At 42.4% G+C, this 21,167-nt stretch overlaps 1 non-coding gene across 1 annotated transcript; it reads left to right on the forward strand.

Annotated features, from left to right (window-relative positions):
• The first annotated feature begins 655 nt into the window (after positions 1–655).
• Positions 656–731, forward strand: TRNAV-AAC (transfer RNA valine (anticodon AAC)). The gene has a single exon. It is a non-coding gene; the product is annotated as a tRNA-Val (tRNA).
• The last annotated feature ends 20,436 nt before the right edge of the window (positions 732–21,167 follow it).

Here is a 21,167-nt window from a genome sequence, read left to right on the forward strand (position 1 = left end):
GCACAAGGAGACAGACTTGAACACACAGGCTCAGTATGGCACGCCCTTGTTATTCAGTGATGAACCCTTTCTCCTATGATCTCGTCCACTGTCCTCAATCACCCTTCCCAGATTCCATTTAGCTTCTCCCTTGAAAAGGAGCTGGCTCTTTTCAGACAAGCATCACTCTGTTCTTGATGACTGTTTACTTCATTTGCACATTTCTTATCTGATCAGAGCATTGCCCAGCTGGGTCCCTTTAACCTGGGCTGCCGGGAGTGGTGCCCACTCAGCTGAGAACCACCCAGACCTTCTTTAGACAGTTGAATCTCAGTGTGTTCTTGTTCCTTTTACATTAGAGGCATATGTTCTTGTTCACTTCACATTGGGGACACAAAAATATAAAAACACTCTGAAGTATCTTTGGCTTCACCTGGCCTGTCTTTAAGTATCTAAGCAAGTACACTACATTCTCCCAAATCCACTATTTTATGTTTCTTCCAATAACATAACACACAGAATGTTTCCATGCATACACAAAGGCCAAAATACACTGTTACAAACATACTAGCTCTACATACATTATTTATTTAATTTGATGCATTTTCTTCTTTGATGCAACAGATTTCCCTTCTGATCAATACTACTCATCAAATAATTTTTTAAAAAAGAAAGTGCCCTGGCCCATCGGCTCAGTGGTAGAGCATTGGCCCAACATGTGGAAGTCCTGGGTTCAATTCCCAGTCAGGGCACACAGGAGAAGTGACCATCTGCTTCTCCACCCCTCCCATTTCTCCTTCTCTCTACACTCATTCAAAATCTCTCTCTCTCTCTCTCTCTCTCTCACACACACACACACACACACACACACACACACACACTCTTCCTCCCACAGCCATGGCTCAATTGGTTGAGCAAAGTTGGCCCCAGGCACTGAGGACGGTTCCATGGCCTCACCTCAGGGGCTGAGCAACAAGGCAATGGCCTGAGATAGGCAGAGCATCACCACCTAGGGGGCTTGCCAGGTGGATCCTGGTCAGGGTGCATGTAGGAGTCTGTCTCTCTGCCTCAGAGAGAGAGAGAGAGAGAAAGTAATTAACTGAACTTGCTGCCACCTTACCACAAGCCACCATTCATGCCAAAGCCACAGGATGCTTTTGAAGGAATTAGGAAAAGCACTCCCCCTGGGCAGATGTGGCCCCATGACAAAACACACAGTAGGGCAAGTCTGGGTTGGACTTTAGCTCTCACTCTCCCAGCCTTCTGGAAGCTCTCGGCAGTGCACGTTCCAAATAACTGTGTATAGTGGCTGCCATTACCTTTTCTCTAAATTATTGCACTAACTTCTTATCTGCTCTCCCTTCTTTACTGTTTTCAACAGCACGTGAATTGATCTTTCAAAATGGAAACCAGATCATTTAACTCTCCTGCATGAAATTCTCACCCTTCTGAAAAAATGAACAATTCTTTTTTTTTTTTTTTTGTATTTTTCTGAAGTTGGAAACGGGGAGGCAGTCAGACAGACTCCCGCATGCGCCCGATCGAGATCCACCCAGCATGCCCACCAGGGGGCAATGCTCCGCCCATCTGGGGCATTGCTCTGTTGCAACCAGAGCCATTCTAGTGCCTAAGGCAGAGGCCACAGAGCCATCCTCAGCGCCTGGGCCAACTTTGCTCCAATGGAGCCTCGGCTGCGGGAGGGGAAGAGAGAGACAGAGAGAAAGGAGAGGGGGAGGGCTGGAGAAGAAGATGGGTGTTTCTCCTGTGTGCCCTGGCCGGGAATTGAACCCGGACTCCTGCACGTCAGGCCGATGCTCTACCACTGAGCCAACCGGCCAGGGCCAAAAATGAACAATTCTTGACATGACCTGCAAGACCAAACCAGCTCTGGCCCCTTCCTTCCTCACTGTGACTGCTACCCGCTTTCCCACTCTGTTCCAGCCACAGTAGCCTTTCTTCTAGTCCTGGAACACTCTTCCCTCATCAGGCATTTGTTTCTCTGTTAGTCAAATAAGTGACTCACCACAGTAAACCGGTATATGGGGGTGGGGGGGTCTACAAGTCAGTTTTGACTTTGCAGGGACGACCTTCACTTCAGGCTGCAAGCTGGCTGAGCTTGGGTTCAGATCTGCTCCCCACATATCATGTTCTTCTTGAACCTGTGCTGACCAGGGCATGTTCTTTTCATCATAAGTGGCAGGAATAGAAGAGACCAAGGCAAACTGTGCAACATGTTTAAAGCCTTGGAGATCATTCTATTGGCCAAAGTACATCGTATCACCATGTCTGGCATCGGAGGAGCAAGAAATGACACTCCAGCCACAATGGGAGGGTACTGCGAAGTCACCTTGCAAATGGAGTGAATATGTAACACTGCAGAGCAATGAAGCATTAGGGTCTGTAATTGCATCTACTGGACTGCTCCCAGCACCTAGAAGGGTCAGGCCCCACATTTCCTCATGACTGCCTTCTTCTAGCCTCAGTTTCAATGCCACTTCCTAACAGAGACCCTCTCTGGCCAGTACCTTCCCAAAGCACACATGCTCCTACATACACCGGGGTACCTGGCCACAGCGCATGCATCCCCAGTGACTGCCTACTCCATTACCCATTTTTGTTTTGTTCATTGTATGTATAGATATAATTAACTCATTGATTTATGTGCTGACTTCTTTATCACATCTTCCTTCACTAGGAATGTGAGCAGGGATGTTCTCTATCTTATTCACCGAATTAACTACAACTAGTGCATCACCTAACAACACAGGGTAAGATCTCAATATATCTTGGTTGAATAAATGCATTCTAGAAACCTGTATTCTTAGAAACACTTAAGTCTTCATGTCTCAGTTTAATGTTAGCCCTCGGGATATATTCAATTACTCATTGTCTTAAAAGGAATAAATACATGACTGTTGTGGTTGGAGAGTTGGAGAGAATAATTACATTTACAATGTAACACAGTTAAGAACAAAGGACTTGGAATCAAGCTCTGGCAGCATATGGCCTAAGCCTCGGTGTTGTTATCTATGGAATGGGAATAAATGTTGTAGATCTTCTGCAAGGCTTAGATTAGATTTTGCATGCATGACACTTACCTAAAGATGGGATGGTGCTTCATATTGAAATGGAAGGGTAGACAGCCCAGACAGTGAAAGCTTTGTAGGACAATATGAAACGTTTGTTAGCGGGTACCTCATATGGACATGTATATCTGATTTTTCAACCAGTTTTACCCTGTTTTCCCCAGAAAAAAAGTAGATAGGCAGACCTCTGGTCCCTGTTGTCACACAGGCCATTCAGGTAGGGGTTGGCTGTGGCTGTACCCCCAGGGGCCTGTTCACACTCCTCTGTGCTGAGGGCCTCTTCATGGCTTCTTCTTTTACTACTTTCCGTTCCCCCAAACATCACTTGAGGTTTTTGAAACAATCTATAAATCAATCCTATGATATGGTTACTCTTCTTTATCAGGTGCTAATCAAATTACATTTTAGGGACATGGTGCTAGATTAAACCTTCATTTTGCTTTTTCGAGGATTCCACGCCCATCATTTCTGCTTCCTAAAAGAAAGCACTAATGAATTAATATCCCCATGAAATAGATAATAAATCAACCTGACAGCCTGGTTTTGGCAAAAGGGTGAACTGAGGTGAAGAGCAGAAACTCACCCAAGTGTCAGTCCCCCTAGTTGAAACAATATGGGGCCTGACCAGGCAGTGGCGCAGTGGATAGAGCGTCAGACTGGGATGCAGATGACCCAGGTTCGACACCCCGAGGTCGCTAGCTTTAGCACAGGCTCATCTGGTTTGACCAAAAGCCCACCAGCTTGGACCCAAGGTCGCTGGCTCGAGCAAGGGGTTACTCGGTCTGCTGAAGGCCCACGGTCAAGGCACATATAAGAAAGCAATCAACGAACAACTAAGGTGTCGCAACAAAAAACTGATGATTGATGCTTCTCATCTCTCTCCGTTCCTGTCTGTCTGTCCCTGTCTATCCCTCTCTCTGACTCACTCTCTGCCTCTGTAAAAAAATAAATAAATAAATAAAATAATTGTGTCACTGAGAATAAGAAGTAGGCAAGTTTAAAAAAAAAAAAGAAAGAAACAATATGGGATTAATTCTCTCAGTTTAGAACTGACCTCTAATTAATACTGGCCCTCTATAGAGTCAATCCTCCCATTGGTATAAAGAATACCAAAACTCAACAGTTGAATAATGCTTTTGTGGCAAGAATATGAGAAAATTGGTACTCCTATTTAACAGCAGTGTGAGTCTACAATCTTTCCCAAGAGTAATTTGGATTTCAACCCAAATTTAAAGTACACATTCACTTTGGCCATTTAAGTCTACTTCTAGGACTCTAGGCTACAGTAACTCTTATGCAAAGAAAGACAGAAAGATGGAGGGAAGGAAGGAAGGGAGGGAGGGAGGAAGGGAGGGAGGGAGGGAGGGAGGGAGGGAGGAGGGAGGGAAAGAAGGAAAAGTGATAGAGGTTAGAGATAAATTCTCAGCATTTTTTGAAATGAAATAAACAAACAGTCATAAACTTGTATGTGATAAGAAAAATTTTGGAAGGCTGCACACAACATCTATTCAAATGGTTACTAGAGATACTATACGTGAGCCAAAACGATAGAGAAAGGAGAAGCACCGACTTAGAAAGGAGAAACTTTTACTTTTCCACCTTTGGAATGATGGTTAAAATTTTAAAACATAAGCAGGTTTTCATTTCTCTTGTAAATATATAATCAATAAAAGACAGAGAAAGAAATGGTGTCTGCGTTTCTACAGGACTGAGTAAAGCAGACACGCAAGGGCCTCTCGCTTCTCCTCGTTTGCATTCCTGGCTCGCCTGACCCCACAGCAGCGACAACATATGCATTTTCTTCCTAAAAGGAGAGAACTGACTTCAGCATCTCAATGGTTCATGCTCAAGTGATGTGAGCCCAAGGAGAAAGCGAGCAGGGGCAGCCCAGGCTTGGGGGAAATGGCTGGCCGGGGAGGGTCAGCAAGCAAGGTTTAGAGCCATGTCATCTGATGTCACCCTGTGGGAGGGCATCAATGCTCTTCGATGGGTTTTTTTGTTTGTTTGTTTTCTTTTTTTGGAACTGAGTTCGGTTTCTCCATAGCGGAAGTGTTAAAGCATAGTTGGAATATGAGCTTTAGTGAGTCAAAATTCCCAGTTACAATTCATGGAGGAGCTTAAATGAAGGCCCCTCCATCAAGGTCAAATGCTAGAATTCAGTTATTTTATCTAACAAGGTCCACACAAGAGACAGGAGATGGAGCAGGCACCGTCCACCCTGCCCTGGGAAGATCAAGCAGGAAACTGGCTCTGACTCTCGTAACCTGGGTTAACAACCTCCACAACAACAATGGCTATTTGTTGAATTCATGCTCTGAGCTAGGCATTGTGCTAAGCATACCACATACACTTCCTCAGTGGATCCTCACAACAGATTTGCCATGTTTATCTCGCAGTTCAAATACTTATCCAGCAGTTTAGAAGTGGCAGAGCCCGCAATACAACTACGTTGGCCTGATTCTGGAAGCCCATGCCCTCAACTGCTGTACGACAAGATGCTGTTATTTTTGTCTTGGCACTCCAGAGGCCTTTTAGAGAGGCAGGGTTGCCGAGTCAGCCCTGCTCTACGGTGGGAAAGTTCACGGCTGAACACCCATTATCGAGGCTTCCCGAGCCAGGGCTCGTGGCCAGTCTGCCTCTTGCCGTCTCTGAAAAAGGAGTTCTGTCGGAACCATAATAACGACTTGGAAAGTGCACAGTCATCGCTGTATTGATCGTTTCTCAAAGCTCTTTCGGATTGCTCGGGCTCTCCGGATTGGAACCTAACCTTTCGATTCTTTCTTCACTTTATTTTTCAAAACAACATAACTCTATCGAGGCGATGCTGTTTTCTTCCTTTTATTGTTGTGAAAATGGAAGCTCTGGTGTGTCAAACATCTTGCCCAGAGTGACTTCACTAATTTCTCAACTCTCAGAATCTCATTTTCCTTTCTGAGAAATTGGAGATAATCATATCCAACCCTTTGAGGCACTGCGATCATGTCTGAGGAGTTCAGAGTACTGAGTCAGCATTTGATTAGCTGCAACTGCTCCACGGCTAAGTAGTTACATCACATTGGGAAGCCATAATGATCTGCATGACTCTGCCCAAGTTACATAACTGCTCTAAATATCAGCTGTGCAATGGGAATATTATCACCAGCTCGCAGGGCTATTTTGAGGATTAAATGGGATAAATACATGACACAAAACAAGTACAGTAGTGACTAGCTCACACTCAAAACCGAATTAATAATAATCCCCTTTAAAACAATGCTGTTGCCCTGAACGAACAGCTTGGTTGGTTAGAGCATCTTCCCAAAGCGCAGAGGTTGCTGGTTCAATCCCCGGTCAGGGCACATATAGGAATGGATCAATGTTCTTGTCTCTGTCTCTCTCTCATTTTCTTTCTTTCTAAAAAAAAATTAATAAATAAACATTAAAAAAATCAATGTTGTTGCCATATGTCCATCTATCAAACTCCATGAACGTGACATGTCATGTATGAAAGCAACAAACTCTCTCTCCTTGTCTCTCCTTTCCCCCCCACAATCACTTCCCCCAGATTCCTTAGGAGAATATAGAATATTAAGTGAGAGTGCTTTCTCCCCCTTAATATTGCTTGCAATAGCACAAGACAGCCCTACAATAGGTTCTAGCTTTCCTCCCGTGCTCCGAATCACTGAGAGATCTTCCCAAGGACCGGCAGCCAGATGCCCCAGAGAGGGCTGTGTTTTGGCAGAGGTCCTATTAGGAAACACTCTGATGAGATTCTCTGCTCTGGCCAAATGCTTGATCGCTTTCCAGCATGGCATTTGATGTGGAAGGGAAGAAAAAGAATCCCTCTCACCCACAGCTAAAAATAATTTCGGAGGGCTGGAGGCAGAGCAGAGGTGGTGCCAGCCATCTCCGGGAAGAGCTGATAAACTGGTGGTCTCCTGAAAGCCAATTTCATGCATTTTCTTTTCTATCTCTTCACCTCCCCTACCTATTCTTTTTTTTTTTTTCCTGGACATGCTGGGGAAGCCTCACAAATTAAACTAGAAAAACTCTGGGTGTCCTGTTACTTAATCTTCAGCCTGAGATTGTAGCTTCCCCTTTGCAAAGTCTTCTGCCAAGTCTGTACAGCTGATTAAAAGCCTGCTCCCCTGTGTTCAGCCTGCAGGTGCCCAGTTTGGGCACTCAGCAACCCAGAAGAAACATGCCAGATCTGTCAAGAGGCAAGATGGCTCACAGATGTCTGAATGCAGGCAGAAAAAGGCTGGCTGGGGTAGGTAGTGCAAGATGCAGGCAGACAATGTCACCAGGAGGCTAGAAACTCAGAGGTGAGTTCAGCCATGTGGCCCCTTAATTCAGAAGGCTTCAGCCTGTCACTGCTCTCCTGCAATCCAGCTCAGTAGAAACTCCCTGGAATCAGGCAAGGGCATCTTGCCCGTCTTCATGGCGACACAGGGAGCTATTTCCATCTGTTATTTGTGATGTGGTTTTCTCTATGAAGTGCACATGCATGGGTCTAGCCAGGACCTAAAGAGGCCAGAGTTCAAATATTCTAATCAAAAATGACACCCATAGTGCTCTGAGTGTCAGGAGTCATCTGTTTTAAACTTCACTCTATCCTGTCAGCCTAGCCATCACAACTGTCCTCATTTTACAAGGGATGGGGAATGCTCCTGGACACCTTGTTCAAAATCACAAGGCTAGTGAATTAGTTCAGAAAGTGTCAGTAAGTAACAGAAAACCCAAATGACTGTGGTTTACACAAGAAGGAAATTCCACTTCTTACATAACAGTCTCATGGCACATAAGCAGCTGTGGCCACTGATGTAATGGTTCAAAAATGGCTGCATCTCTATTCATTCCAGTGGCCTTTTCCTCATGGCTGCAGAATGATTGCTTCGGCTCTGCGCATGAAGTCTGCACTCAGTCAAGGTGGCGAAAGATACCAAGGGGCAATGCCAGGACCTTTACGCTTTCTGTTAGGAAAACAATGTCTTCCCTGAATTTTCTGAAGTCCCGCCACACCAGTAATGTTGCATTGGTCAGAAATAAGTCACATGGTCACCCCTACCTGCAAGGAAAGTGAAAAATAAGTATTTAGGCTTCTCAGCCTCCCTGGTGGAGGCAGGTCAGAGAGAGGTCATGATAATTTGGAGCAGGGTGGCAGGGTAGTGAAAATGATAAAAAGTAGGTGACCTCAAGAGATATTTGGTGGTAAAAATCAGCAGGCAGAGCCCGTTGATTGACTGCATGTGGGTGACGAGGGAGAATGAGGAGTTGGAAAAGAATCCTAGCTTTCTAAATTGATATGTTCACTCACGTTGGGAGTCATGACTAGAGAAAAGATCGTGGAACTGGGAGGTCATGAGTGAATGTGTTGAGATTGAAGTGTCCTTGAAACATTTCAATGGAAATTTTATCAGTTGAATTCAAGAGTCAGAGCAAAAAACACTGTCTGGACTAAAGATACAGGACATATAAGTTTGTGGTGGTCAATCATTTGCATAAACTTGACTCTTGCCACCTTCCTTTACCTGTATCTCTGCTCTCTTGAATTCTCTAGGGCAGTGGTTCTCAAGCAGGTGGACTTTTGTCCTCCGGAGATATTGGGCAATATCTGGAGATACTTTTGGTTTCAAAATTTAGAGGGTGTGGGTGGATAATGCTATTGACATCTAGTGGTAGAAGGCGGGGGATTGTGATAAGCCTTCTACTATGCACAGAACAGCAGTACTCACCTCCCGCCTGCCCCCGCTGTACCCACACACGACAAAGATTTACCCCGTCCAAATTTTCAGTCATGCTGAGGTTGAGAAACCCTGCCTATGGTAGCTCACTGCTGACAACACAACACCCCTCTGCCCCGCGGGGCCCTTAGGTTGGCCGTTTCTGTGCTTTGCACCACCCCCTCCCATCTCTGACATCGCCGCCATCTGTAGTCGCTATTACGTCATTGGACAGCTCTCCAGAACCAGCTTCCAGCACACTGACCCCTCTGGCAGTGGTGCCTGGAGACAAGTTCTGTGGTTGGTGACTAAAACTATGTTTATAGTCACCCCCAGAATCAGGAGCCTGACCTGGTTTACGTTTTACAATTCCAGAGTCTCCTGAACTTTGAGGTCATAGAAAAGTTATTATAAACTAATTAGATTACTAATTCCAAGACACTAAGGAATCTGAACATGTTGGAGGCAACTTTTAGGACACATAAAAAGAATTACAACTTTAGACACAATGTTTTATCCCAAGAAATAGCCTCAATGACTGGAGAATTTAAATTGCTGATTACTAGTAACTCAAATTCCTGACAATGGATTTGGAACAGAAACTGTTGGTATTTAAACACATCCCTAAGTTTTCAGGTGGATGTCAAGAACAGCCAGGGACCTCATCATCTGCCACTTGGTTTCCCTCTAATGGTCACTTCCTTGCACTTCCCCCATCATCCATTTGAAAAACATTGACTCGCTTTGCCTAGAAAAGTCATATAGTTGCTTCCAATGAGCCTTTATTAACCATATTAATTTCAGAGACACAACCTCAGGATAAACTGATTGAGTAAAAGCTTTTTTTTTAGCATGAATCTAACATAGCCTACATATGATTCTTAAAGACTTATTAAAAAGCTCAGCTATGTGTCTGACTTCATAGGCTCTGATCCAATGACGTGGGGAGCAGCAGACCATTAAAATTTATTGAAAGTGTTGACCCATTTTAAGACTGATGTATTCTGTATTACAAAAAAAAAAGTTAAATAAAATTGGAGGTGCTAGGTTACCTCTGCTCTGAAGAATTAGTCTAACATTACAACTGAAACGTCTCAAATGAAATTATTCTAGAACTCATTAAGATATAGATTAGGTTTCCAAGACACACTTAGGCCCCTTGTAATTTAAATACTGAACTACTCTCATTTAGTTTTCTGCCCCAAACTGTAAGAGAAAGTTTCTCTATATAGGAAGTCACCGAGATAAAAGAAGTGAGCGGTAGAAGAAATGGGCTCAGGAAACAAGTTACAAAGGCAAAAGAAGGGCCCTGGGAGCTTAGGAGAGAGAAGGGTAATGGCGACGCTCCTGGGGAAGAAGGGGAGCGGACAGAAAAGGGGTGGGCAGGCTCCCAGGACGAAGAGCCGCCTGAGCTACTCTCCTTTCGAGGTAACTTGGATCTCAACAGGGAGAAAGCAGCAAGGTTCCAACCAATCTGAGCACCTGGTGAGCACCTGGACTCTCTCACTTGTGCAAGAGCCATCTATTTGAATAAGATTTTTCCTTTCTTTTCTTTTCAGGATAATAAATATCTGGAAAGGAAAAACGCTTTCTTAAAGCCACAATTATCTTATCTCATTGCATTTTGCATCCTTTTTTATTGTTCCTGCCATGCAGGACAAGGAACGCAAGTGGGCATTTGCTGCGTGACCTACTAAGAGAAAGATGTGCATTTAGGGAATTTCATCTGGGGTGTCCGAAGGGATTCCTAAAGCAGCTGTCCCAGTGAATTTTGAGTGGATGGTAAAGACAAGGAAAAGCAGGAAATCACCTTTTCAGGGAAAAAAATCCACAAGAAAAAGGTAAAATGACAAGCTTGACCTGTGGCACTGGCCAAGACTGCTCTGCAGGACCCGAGGCCTCATCTCGTGCCTCTCTCTCTCCCCACGCTGTGCTGCGGCCACACCATCGGCCTCCAGGTCCCCATGCACACAGCACTCCTTCTCACCCGCTCACCTGCAGTTCTCATCCCAGAACGCCCGTTTCTCTCCACCCATCACCAGCCAGCGTCCCTGTGCCCAACACGTTCCCTTGTCCAGAGCCTTCCCCAACCTCTCACACTACACCAGGGGTCCCCAAACTACGGCCCATGGGCTGCATGCGGCCCCCTGAGGCCATTTACCCGGCCCCCACCGCACTTCCAGAAGGGGCACCTCTCTCATTGGTGGTCAGTGAGAGGAGCACATTGACCATCTCATTAGCTAAAAGCAGGCCCATAGTTCCCATTGAAATACTGGTCAGTTTGTTGATTTAAATTTACTTGTTCTTTATTTTAAATATTGTATTTTTTCCCGTTTTGTTTTTTTACTTTAAAATAAGATATGTGCTGTGTGCATAGGGATTTGTTCATAGTTTTTTTTTTTTATAGTCCAGCCCTCCAACGGTCTGAGGGACAGTGAACTGGCCCCCTGTGTAAAAAGTTTGGGGACCCCTGCACTATACTAACCACTTTCCTTGGCATTCTGAGCTTCCCATGTCGTGCAGCACTGTAATTAATTCATCAACAGTATAAATATGTTGCAACATCATCCTCTCACTAGAATTCAAGCTTCAAGAAGATAAGGACTGCCTACTTTTGATTATCACTTCATTCCTAGAAACTGGACAATGCCCGGAACGTGGTACTCAGTATATGTTGAATGAATAAAGGAAAAGAAACTTTCTATGAATCATGATCACGTCCTCGCTTTGTTCATTTGTTTCTTTCCTGAGTGTGTATAAGCAAGCACAGTTTACATTAAAAGGGATCCCACTGAGAGTCAAGCAAGAGTCCCCAGATATTTTCCACGGGGTATAATTAGCTAATGAACATATGGATCCTAAGTTGACAAGGAGTTAACAAATCAAAAGCCTTCTTGGGTAAGGACAGTGTTCAATTCACAGAAATTAAAGATGAGGGAAGTCAGTTTATCCCAGGCCGGAGAGAAAAAGGATTTACAGGCTACTGAGATTCCAGTCATTCTTTTGTGGAATGTTTAAATGTACCAACCATTTATTTATAATTAGGCACAGCGGGGAGTTAAAATGAACTGTCCCATCTAATGCTTTGCCAGCATTTCTATAAAAGTTTGGCATGGTGTATTGTAAAAGTCTTAGCTACTGCCTGTCACATGGTTACAAAGGGACAGCATATTCAAACTCCTCCAGGGGCCAGCTACTGCCAGCGATGCTAGGAAATAGACGCTGCTGCAAACGGAGGGCTCACGCCCCATGGGAAGGAGCAAACTCGGGTTAGCTGCAGTCTACTGCCGCTGAGTTCAAAATGAAGACTTGGTGTGGTTGCGAAATCTCCCTCTTTCTTTAAAAAGGAGTCACTGAATAGGCCAAACAAAACATATCTCTAAGACAGATACATCAGTTTGCTAATCCTGTTCTGCAATTCCTGTCTTTGTTCTTCAATGACCAGGGAGCTGACCACGGTCCTGCACCCCACCCAGGTCCTGCACAGGGCAGAGAAAGTAGTCAAAGCCAGGTGGCTACTTCTTGGTCCAAAGTTCAAAGAAAACTGCTTTACTCCCTTGTCATCGATAACTTATCAGTCTTTGCTCTATCTCTGAGAACCAGGTTGGTGAAAACTCACACTGTGGATGAAATCACCAGCTTCGAGTTGTGTTGGACCATGCAAAGGTGCCCCACTGGAGAAAGTGTCATCGTCAGCCTCATTCCACTCGGTACCCTTCCAACACAGCTGTCTGTCTACCAGTGAAAGAAAACTGCCATTTTCTTACACTTACAGGGATGTATTGAGACATTAAAATATATACATATAACAAAACTAGAGAGAATAAGACACTACCCATCGCCAAGAAGCACAAACTGTCAAAATGTTGCCATATTTGCTTCAAGTCTTTTCTTTAAGTAAATTAAACACACTTTTACAAAGGAAAGTAAAATTTCTTTGTCTCAATTCGCAGTCTTTTATCATCTTCGTCCTGCTTTTTCCTCAAAATCATGTCTTTTTTTTTTTAAGTGAAAGAAGGGGAGATAGAGAGACAGAGTTCTGCATGTGCCCTGACTGGGATCCACCTGACAACCCCATCTGGGGACAATGCTAGAAGCAACTGAGCTATCCTCAGTGTCCAGGGCTGACACTCAGAATAACCAAACCACTGGCTACAGGAGGAGAAGGGGGAGAAGGAGGGGAGAGAAGCAAATGGTTGCTTCTCATGTGTGCCCTGACAGGGGTTTGAACCAGGGATGTCTGCATGCTGGGCCAACACTCTATCCACTGAGCCAACTGGCCAGGGCCAAGACCTTGTCTTTAAACTACACTGATCCAGCCCTGGCCAGTTTGCTCAGTGGTAGAGTGTCAGCCTGGCATGTAGGAGTCCCAGGTTTGATTCTCAGCCAGGGCACACAGGAGAAGCACCCATGTGCTTCTCCACCCCTCCCCTCTCCTTCCTCTCTGTCTCTCTCTTCCCCTCCCATAGCCAAGGCTCCATTGGAGCAAAGTTGGCCCGGGCGCTGAGGATGGATCTATGGCCTTTGCCTCAGGCACTAGAATGGCTCTGGTTGCAACAGAACGATGCCCCAGATGGGCAGAGCATCGCCCCCTGGTGGGCATGCCGGGTGAGTCCCGGTCAGGCGCATGTGGGAGTCTGTCTGCCTCCCCGTTTCCAACCTCAGAAAAGTACAAAAGGGAAAAAAATAAAAATAAAAAATAAACTACACTGATCCAGTCCCTTTTGCATTTTTATACACATATATAGGTTTCAAACAGCTTCTGTATTATATTATTTTAGGGGATTTAATTAGCACATATAGAGTCATATTGTGTACATCATGCTGCAATGCAATTTTCCAGTCATCTATATATTGGAAATCTAACTATACACAGAGGACAGAAAGAAAGAGAAAGCAAGAGAGAGTATTCCTTTTAACTTCTGAATAAAATTCCATCATATAAATGTATAGCATTTTATTATTTTTTCCCCCAAATGATGGCATGTATACCAGGACATCATGCAAAAATTCTCCCCCAAATTATCACTCAGCAAAAGAAGTAATCAAAGGATTGACTACCAACCCATTTCTGGAAGCCTGCTGAGCAGTAACCCTGGAGCTAGAAGTAAGTACCCCTACCCAACCTTCCCTCTGGTACTGGTAGGCAAAGAGGTGCACATATAAAGGGAGAGTATTGGAGACCTGAAGATGGCAGTGGAGTAGGCAGACACACAGACTCACAGCTCACACCACCAAACTGGATTATAAACTAATTTATGAACAATCAGCATGAAAAACCAAATCTGGACTATAAGAACAGCTTTCAAAAATCAAGAAGCAAAGAAGAAGCCACAACAAACCTGGTAGGGAGCACCTGAATCTCCCCTGCTTACAGGAATGGGGGGGGGTGAGGCTGGGCTCTCAATTCCAAGGAAAAGAGCAGTAAATACTGCTCACAGCCACTTACCTGGCAACCAGGGAATGAGGTGTGTTGAAAGGGTCCGCTTGTCTTCCAAAAAGAGGAGAAAGAGAGAGACAGATGGTGAGGGGGAGAGGAATATAGGTGATGACATAAAAAGCTGACTCATTCAGTGCTGGAGGCGGCCATAACTGGGGAGGGGCTGATCCTTCCACAAAGCAAAATACAAAAGTACTTCCAGATCACAGAGATACAGACATCTCTCCAGCTCCAATCAGTGCAACAAGACACAGCTGAAAACAAGAAGTGGGGAGGAAGGGCAGTAACTCAAGTCTCCTTGGAGATCTGAGATACACCTCCCCCTACTGAAGCTGAGAAAGCAACCCACCCCCAGAGAGATTAACTGGCAGAAGAGGACTTCAGAGCCTCAGGTCACACCCACCGCATTCCTGGATACAGTTTCAAATAAGCCCCCTGCTGAGGTCAGCAAAAAAGACAATCACCTGTTAAGAAAACAAACAAATCAAGACTTCAAAGCAGCCAAAACCTAAAGTGGACTACAAATAATAGCTGATGCCAACCCAAGAAGACTTAAAAACAACACAAGTAAAAACTAGAGGCAGACAACACCAAGCCTAGACTCAACCAGATTTACAAAGAAAACACCCTGGGTAGGCACAATGAGAAGACAAAGAAGTGCAATCCAAAGAAACCACAAGAGAGACCTTCAGGAGATGAACTGAGTGATATGGAAATAATCAAACTTCTGGAAGCAGAGTTTAAAATAATGATTGTAAGAATGCTTAGGGATCTTAGAACAACAATAGATGGTCATAAAGAACACCTAAATAAAAAAATAGCAAGTATGAAAAAGGATATTGAAATATTAAAAAAGAATCAGTCAGAGATGACAAATACAATATCAGAAATGAAGACCACAATGGAAGGAATTAAAAACAGGATGGATACAGCTGAGGATCAAATCAGCGAGTTGGAGGACAACTGGAATGAAGGCATGAAAGCAAAGAAGAAAAAAGAAAAGAGACTCAAAAAGTCTGAGGAAACTCTTAGAGAGCTCTGTGACAACATAAAGAGAGATAACATCCACATCATAGGGGTTCTTGAAGAAGAAGAGAAAGAACAAGGGATAGAGGCTTTGTTCAATCATATCATAGCTGAAAACTTCCCTAAATTAATGCAGGAGAAACTCTCACAAGATCAAGAAGCACAGAGAACTCCACTAAAAAGAAACCCAAAGAAACCTACACCAAGACACATCATAATTAAAATACCAAACCTAACTGATAAAGATAAAATATTAAAAGTTGTGAGAGAAGAAAAGGCTATCACCTACAAAGGAGCCACCATAAGGATGACATCAGACTTCTCAACAGAAACACTTGAAGCCAGAAGGGAATGGCAAGAAATATTCAAAGTAATATTGTTCTTGCAGAACAAGAACCTACAACCAAGACTACTTTATCCAGCAAGGCTATCATTTAAAATTGAAGGAGAAATAAAAAGTTTCCCAGACAAAAAAAAACTCAAGGAATTCATTACAACCAAACCAATGCTGCAGGAAATGTTAAGGGGCATGGTGTAAACAGATCAAAGTGGGAAAAGAATATAGCAAAAGAGGAATACAGCCTTAAAGAATAAAATGGCAATAAACAACTATATGTCAATAATAACCCTAAATGTAAATGGATTAAATGATCCAATCAAAAGACATAGGGTAGCTGCATGGATAAGAAAACAGCACCCATACATATGCTGTCTACAAGAGACACACCTTAAAACAAAAGATGCACATAGGCTGAAAATAAAAGGATGGAAAAAAACATTTCATGCAAATGGAAATGAAAAAAAAAGCTGGAGTAGCAATACTTATAGCAGACAAAATGAACTTTAAAACAAAGAATATAGTAAGAGATAAAGAAGGCCACTACATAATGATAAAGGGAGCAATCCCACAGGAAGATATAACTATTATAAATATCTACGCACCGAATATAGGAGCACCTAAATATATAAAGCAGACTTTGATGGATATAAAGAGCGAGATCAACAGCAACACTATAATAGTAGGGGATTTTAATACCCCACTAACATCACTAGAAAGATCCTCAAGAAAGAAAATTAACAAAGAAACAGCAGACTTAAAGGACACACTAGATCAACTGAATTTAATAGATATCTACAGAACCTTTCACCCTAAAGCAGCAGAATATACATTCTTTTCAAGTGCTCCTGGTACATTCTCTAGGATAGACCACATGTTAGGGCACAAAAGTGGTCTCAACAAATTTAAAAAGATTGAAATCATATCAAACTCTTTCTCTGATCACAATGGCATGAAACTAGAAATCAACCACAACAGAAAAGCTCAAAAATTCTCAAACACATGGAAACTAAATAGCAGGTTGTTAAATAATGAATGGACTAAGAATGAGATCAAAGAAGAAATAAAAAAATTTCCTAGAAATGAATGATAATGAGCATACAACAACTCAAAATTTATGGGACACAGCAAAAGCAGTACTGAGAGGGAAGTTCATAGCACTACAGGCACACTTTAAAAAGCTAGAAAAAGCTCAAATAAAGAACTTAACCCTGCATCTAAAAGAACTAGAAAAACAACAGCAAGTAAAGCCTAAATGTAGTAGAAGGAAGGAAATAATAAAGATCAAAGCAGAAATAAATGACATAGAAACTAAAGAAACAATACAGAGGATCAATGAAACTAGGAGCTGGTTTTTTGAAAAGATAAACAAGATTGATGAACCTTTAACTAGACTCACCTAGAAAAAGAGAGAGAGGACTCAAATAAATAAAATTGAAATGAGAGGGGAGAAATAACAACTGACACAACAGAAATACAAAAGATTGTAAGAAAATACTATGAAGAACTGTATGCCAAAGAACTAGACAACCGGCCCTGGCTGGTTGGCTCGGTGGTAGAGCGTCGTCCTGGCATGCGGGAGTTCTGGATGTGATTCCCGGCCAGGGCATATAAGAGAGGCGCCTATCTGCTTCTCCACCCCTCCCCCTCTCCTTCCTCTCTGTCTCTCTCTTCCCCTCCCACAGCCGAGGCTCCATTGGAACAAAAGATGGCCCGGGCACTGGGGATGGCTCCTTGGCCTCTGCCCCAGGCGCTAGAGTGGCTCTGGTCATGACAGAGCAATGCCCCGGATGGGCAGAGCATCGCCTCCTGGTGGGCGTGCCGGCTGGATCCCGGTCAGGCACATGCGGGAGTCTGTCTGACTGCCTCCCCGTTTCCAGATTCAGAAAAATACAAAAAAAAAAAAATACTAGGCAACCTAGATGAAGTGGGCAAATTCCTTGAAACATACAATCTTCCAAAAATCATTCTGGAAGAATCAGAAAACCTAAACAGGCTGATTACACAAAATGAGATAGAAACAGTTATCAAAAAACTCCCAACAAAGAAAAGTCCTGGGCCAGATGGCTTCACAAGTGAATTCTACCAACTATTCAAAGAAGAACTAACTCCTATCCTTCTCAAGCTATTTCAAAAAATTCAAGAGGAAGGAAGATTTCCAAGCTCCTTTTATGAGGCGAGCATAATTCTGATTCCAAAACCAGGCAAAGACAACACAAAGAAAGAAAATTATAGGCCAATATCCCTGATGAATATAGATGCTGAAATCCTCAACAAAATATTAGCAAATCAGATCCAACAATATATGGAAAAAATCATACACCATGATCAAGTGGGATTTATTCTGGAGAGGCAAGGCTGGTACAATATTTGCAAATCTATCAATGTTATTCATCACATAAATGAAAGGAAGGAGAAAAACCACATGATAATTTCAATAGATGCAGAAAAAGCATTTGATAAAATCCAGCACCCATTCATGATCAAAACTCTCAGCAAAGTGGGAATACAGGGAACATACCTCAACATGATAAAAGCCATCTATGACAAACCCACAGCCAACATCATACTCAATGGGCAAAAATTAAAAGCAATCCCCTTAAGATCAGGAACAAGGCAGGGGTGCCCCCTTTCACCACTCTTATTCAACATAGTACTGGAAGTCCTAGCCATAGCAATCAGACAAGAAGAAGAAATAAAAGGCATTCAAGTTGGAAAAGAAAAGGTAAAGCTATCATTATTTGCAGATGATATGATATTGTATATAGAAAATCCTAAAGTCTCAGTCAAAAAACTACTGGACCTGATAAATGAATTCAGCAAAGTGGCAGGATATAAAATCAATACTCAGAAATCAGAGGCATTTTTATACACCAATGAATAATCAGAAAGAGAAATTAAGGAAACAATCCCCTTCACTATTACAACAACAAAAAATAAAGTACCTAGGAGTACATTTAACCAAGGAGACTAAAGAATTGTACTCGGAAAATTATAAAACATTGATAAAAGAAATCAAGGAAGATACAAACAAGTGGAAGCATATACCATGCTCATGGTTAGGAAGAATAAACATCATTAAAATGTCTATATTACCCAAAGTAATTTATAAATTCAATGCAATACCAATTAAAATACCAGTGACATACTTTAAAGATATAGATCACATATTCCAAAAATTTATATGGGACCAAAAGAGAACACGAATAGCCTCAGCAATCTTAAAAAAGAAGAATAAAGGGGGAGGTATCACACTTCCTGATATCAAGTTATACTACAAGGCCATTGTACTCAAAACAGCCTGGTACTGGCATAAGTACAGGCACATAGATCAATGGAACAGAACAGAGAACCCAGAAATAAACCCACAGCTCTATGGACAGCTGATATTTGACAAAGGAGGTAAGGAAATACAATGGAGTAAAAGCCTCTTCAACAAATGGTATTGGGAAAATTGGACAGCAACTTGCAAAAAAATGAAACTAGACCACCAACTTACACCATTCACAAAAATAAACTCAAAATGGATAAAAGACTTAAATGTAAGGCGTAAAACCATAAGCATCTTAGAAGAAAACTTAGGCAGTAAGCTCTCCGACATCTCTCGCAGCGATATATTTTGATTATCTCCACGGGCAAGGGAAATAAAAGATAGGATAAACAAATGGGACTATATCAAACTAAAAAGCTTTTGCATGGCCAAAGACAATAAGAACAGAATAAAAAGACAAACTACACAATGGGAGAACATATTTGACAGTACGTCTGATAAGGGGTTAATAACCAAAATTTATAAAGAACTTGTAAATCTCAACACCAGAAAGACAAACAATCCAATCAAAAAATGGGCAAAAGAAATGAATAGACACTTCTCCAAAGAGCATATACAGATGGCCAATAGGCATATGAAAAAATGCTCAATATAACTAATTATTAGAGAAATGCAAATTAAAACCACAATGAGATATCACCTCACACCAGTCAGAATGGCGCTCATCAACAAAACAATACAGAATAAGTGCTGGCGAGGATGTGGAGAAAAGGGAACCCTCCTGCATTGCTGGTGGGAATGCAGACTGGTGCAGCCTCTGTGGAAAACAGTATGGAGATTCCTCAAAAAATTGAAAATCAAACTGCCTTTTGACCCAGCCATCCCACTTTTAGGAATATACCCCAAGGACACCATAGAACGGTTCCAGAAGGAGAAATGCACCCCCATGTTTATAGCAGCATTGTTCACAATAGCGAAGATCTGGAAACAGCCCAAGTGTCCGTCAGAGGACGAGTGGATTAAAAAGCTTTGGTACATATATACTATGGAATACTACTCAGCCATAAGAAATGATGACATCGGATCATTTACAATAACGTGGATGGACCTTGATAACATTATACGGAGTGAAATAAGTAAATCAGAAAAAAACTAAGAACTATATGAACCAATGCATAGATGGGACATAAAAATGAGAATCAGAGACATGGACAAGAATGTGATGGTAACAGGGAGTGGGGTGGAGGGCTGGGGAGGGGGCGAGGAAGGAGAGGGAGGGAGTGGGGGGAGGGTAGGGGCACAAAGAAAACCAGATAGAAGGTGACAATTTGACTTTGAGTGAGGGGTATGCAGCATAATCAAAGGTCAAAATAATCTGGAGATGTTTTCTCGGAACATATGTACCCTGATTTATCAATGTTACTGCATTAAAATTAATAAAAATAAGATAAAAAAAAAAGAAGTAATCATAGGCAAGACTTTACGGAGTCTTTCACATTACGGTGCAGCATTTCAATTGGTTTATTCCAAACACAACATTGTTGGGGAAGATACATTATCCAGAAACAACTATGCAATATCAGCTGTGGATGCTAAAAGAGGTCACTTAATGGACTATCTCTCTAAAATGAAGAAGAAAGAAAAAGAGAAATTTAACATAGGTCAGGTAATTATTTATGAGGGTAAGACCTTGTAATTGCAAGTGTCATGTGCCATTATACAGAGGCCCTGTAAAGATCACATCAAATCAACACAGTAATTGATTATGTATGGAGGGCAAATATCTAACTACAGTAGAAATAAATAAGCCACCTGTTCTAGTGTTAAGGAATATGGATTCTTGTAGCTGGAATAAAATTTCCAGAGAAAACATCACTGACTGACTCATAAACTATAGAGCCTGATAGGTCCTGGGCCTCTGTGACATTGTACACAAAACTTGGAGAGTGGTTCTCTGCTGATGAGAACCCTGATGTCAAAGGCACACAGGAGAAGTTCAAGTCAAATCATTTCCTGGAATGTGTAATTGCAGAAATAAAACAACACTTCTAAGTTAATATTTTATGTAATATGTGATTTCAGATATGTTATTTAGCATTTTAAGTAAATAGCTGGCTATTGCTTTTATATCCCTGAAAGTTTGTATGTTCAGCTTGGCCCCCAATTTCTTTAATTTTCTCTTTGAAACTCTGGAAGGTATTCACTGTATATTTGGAATTACCTTATATTTAGGCACTTGATAGATTGTTTCTAATTTTGCTTTATTAAAAACAAGATAGCAATGAACGGCCTGGTCTGCGTTTTCTTCTGCGAGTGGCCAGTAATA

The sequence above is a fragment of the Saccopteryx leptura genome, chromosome 6 (genome assembly GCF_036850995.1).
Source record: "Saccopteryx leptura isolate mSacLep1 chromosome 6, mSacLep1_pri_phased_curated, whole genome shotgun sequence".
NCBI lineage: Eukaryota > Metazoa > Chordata > Mammalia > Chiroptera > Emballonuridae > Saccopteryx > Saccopteryx leptura.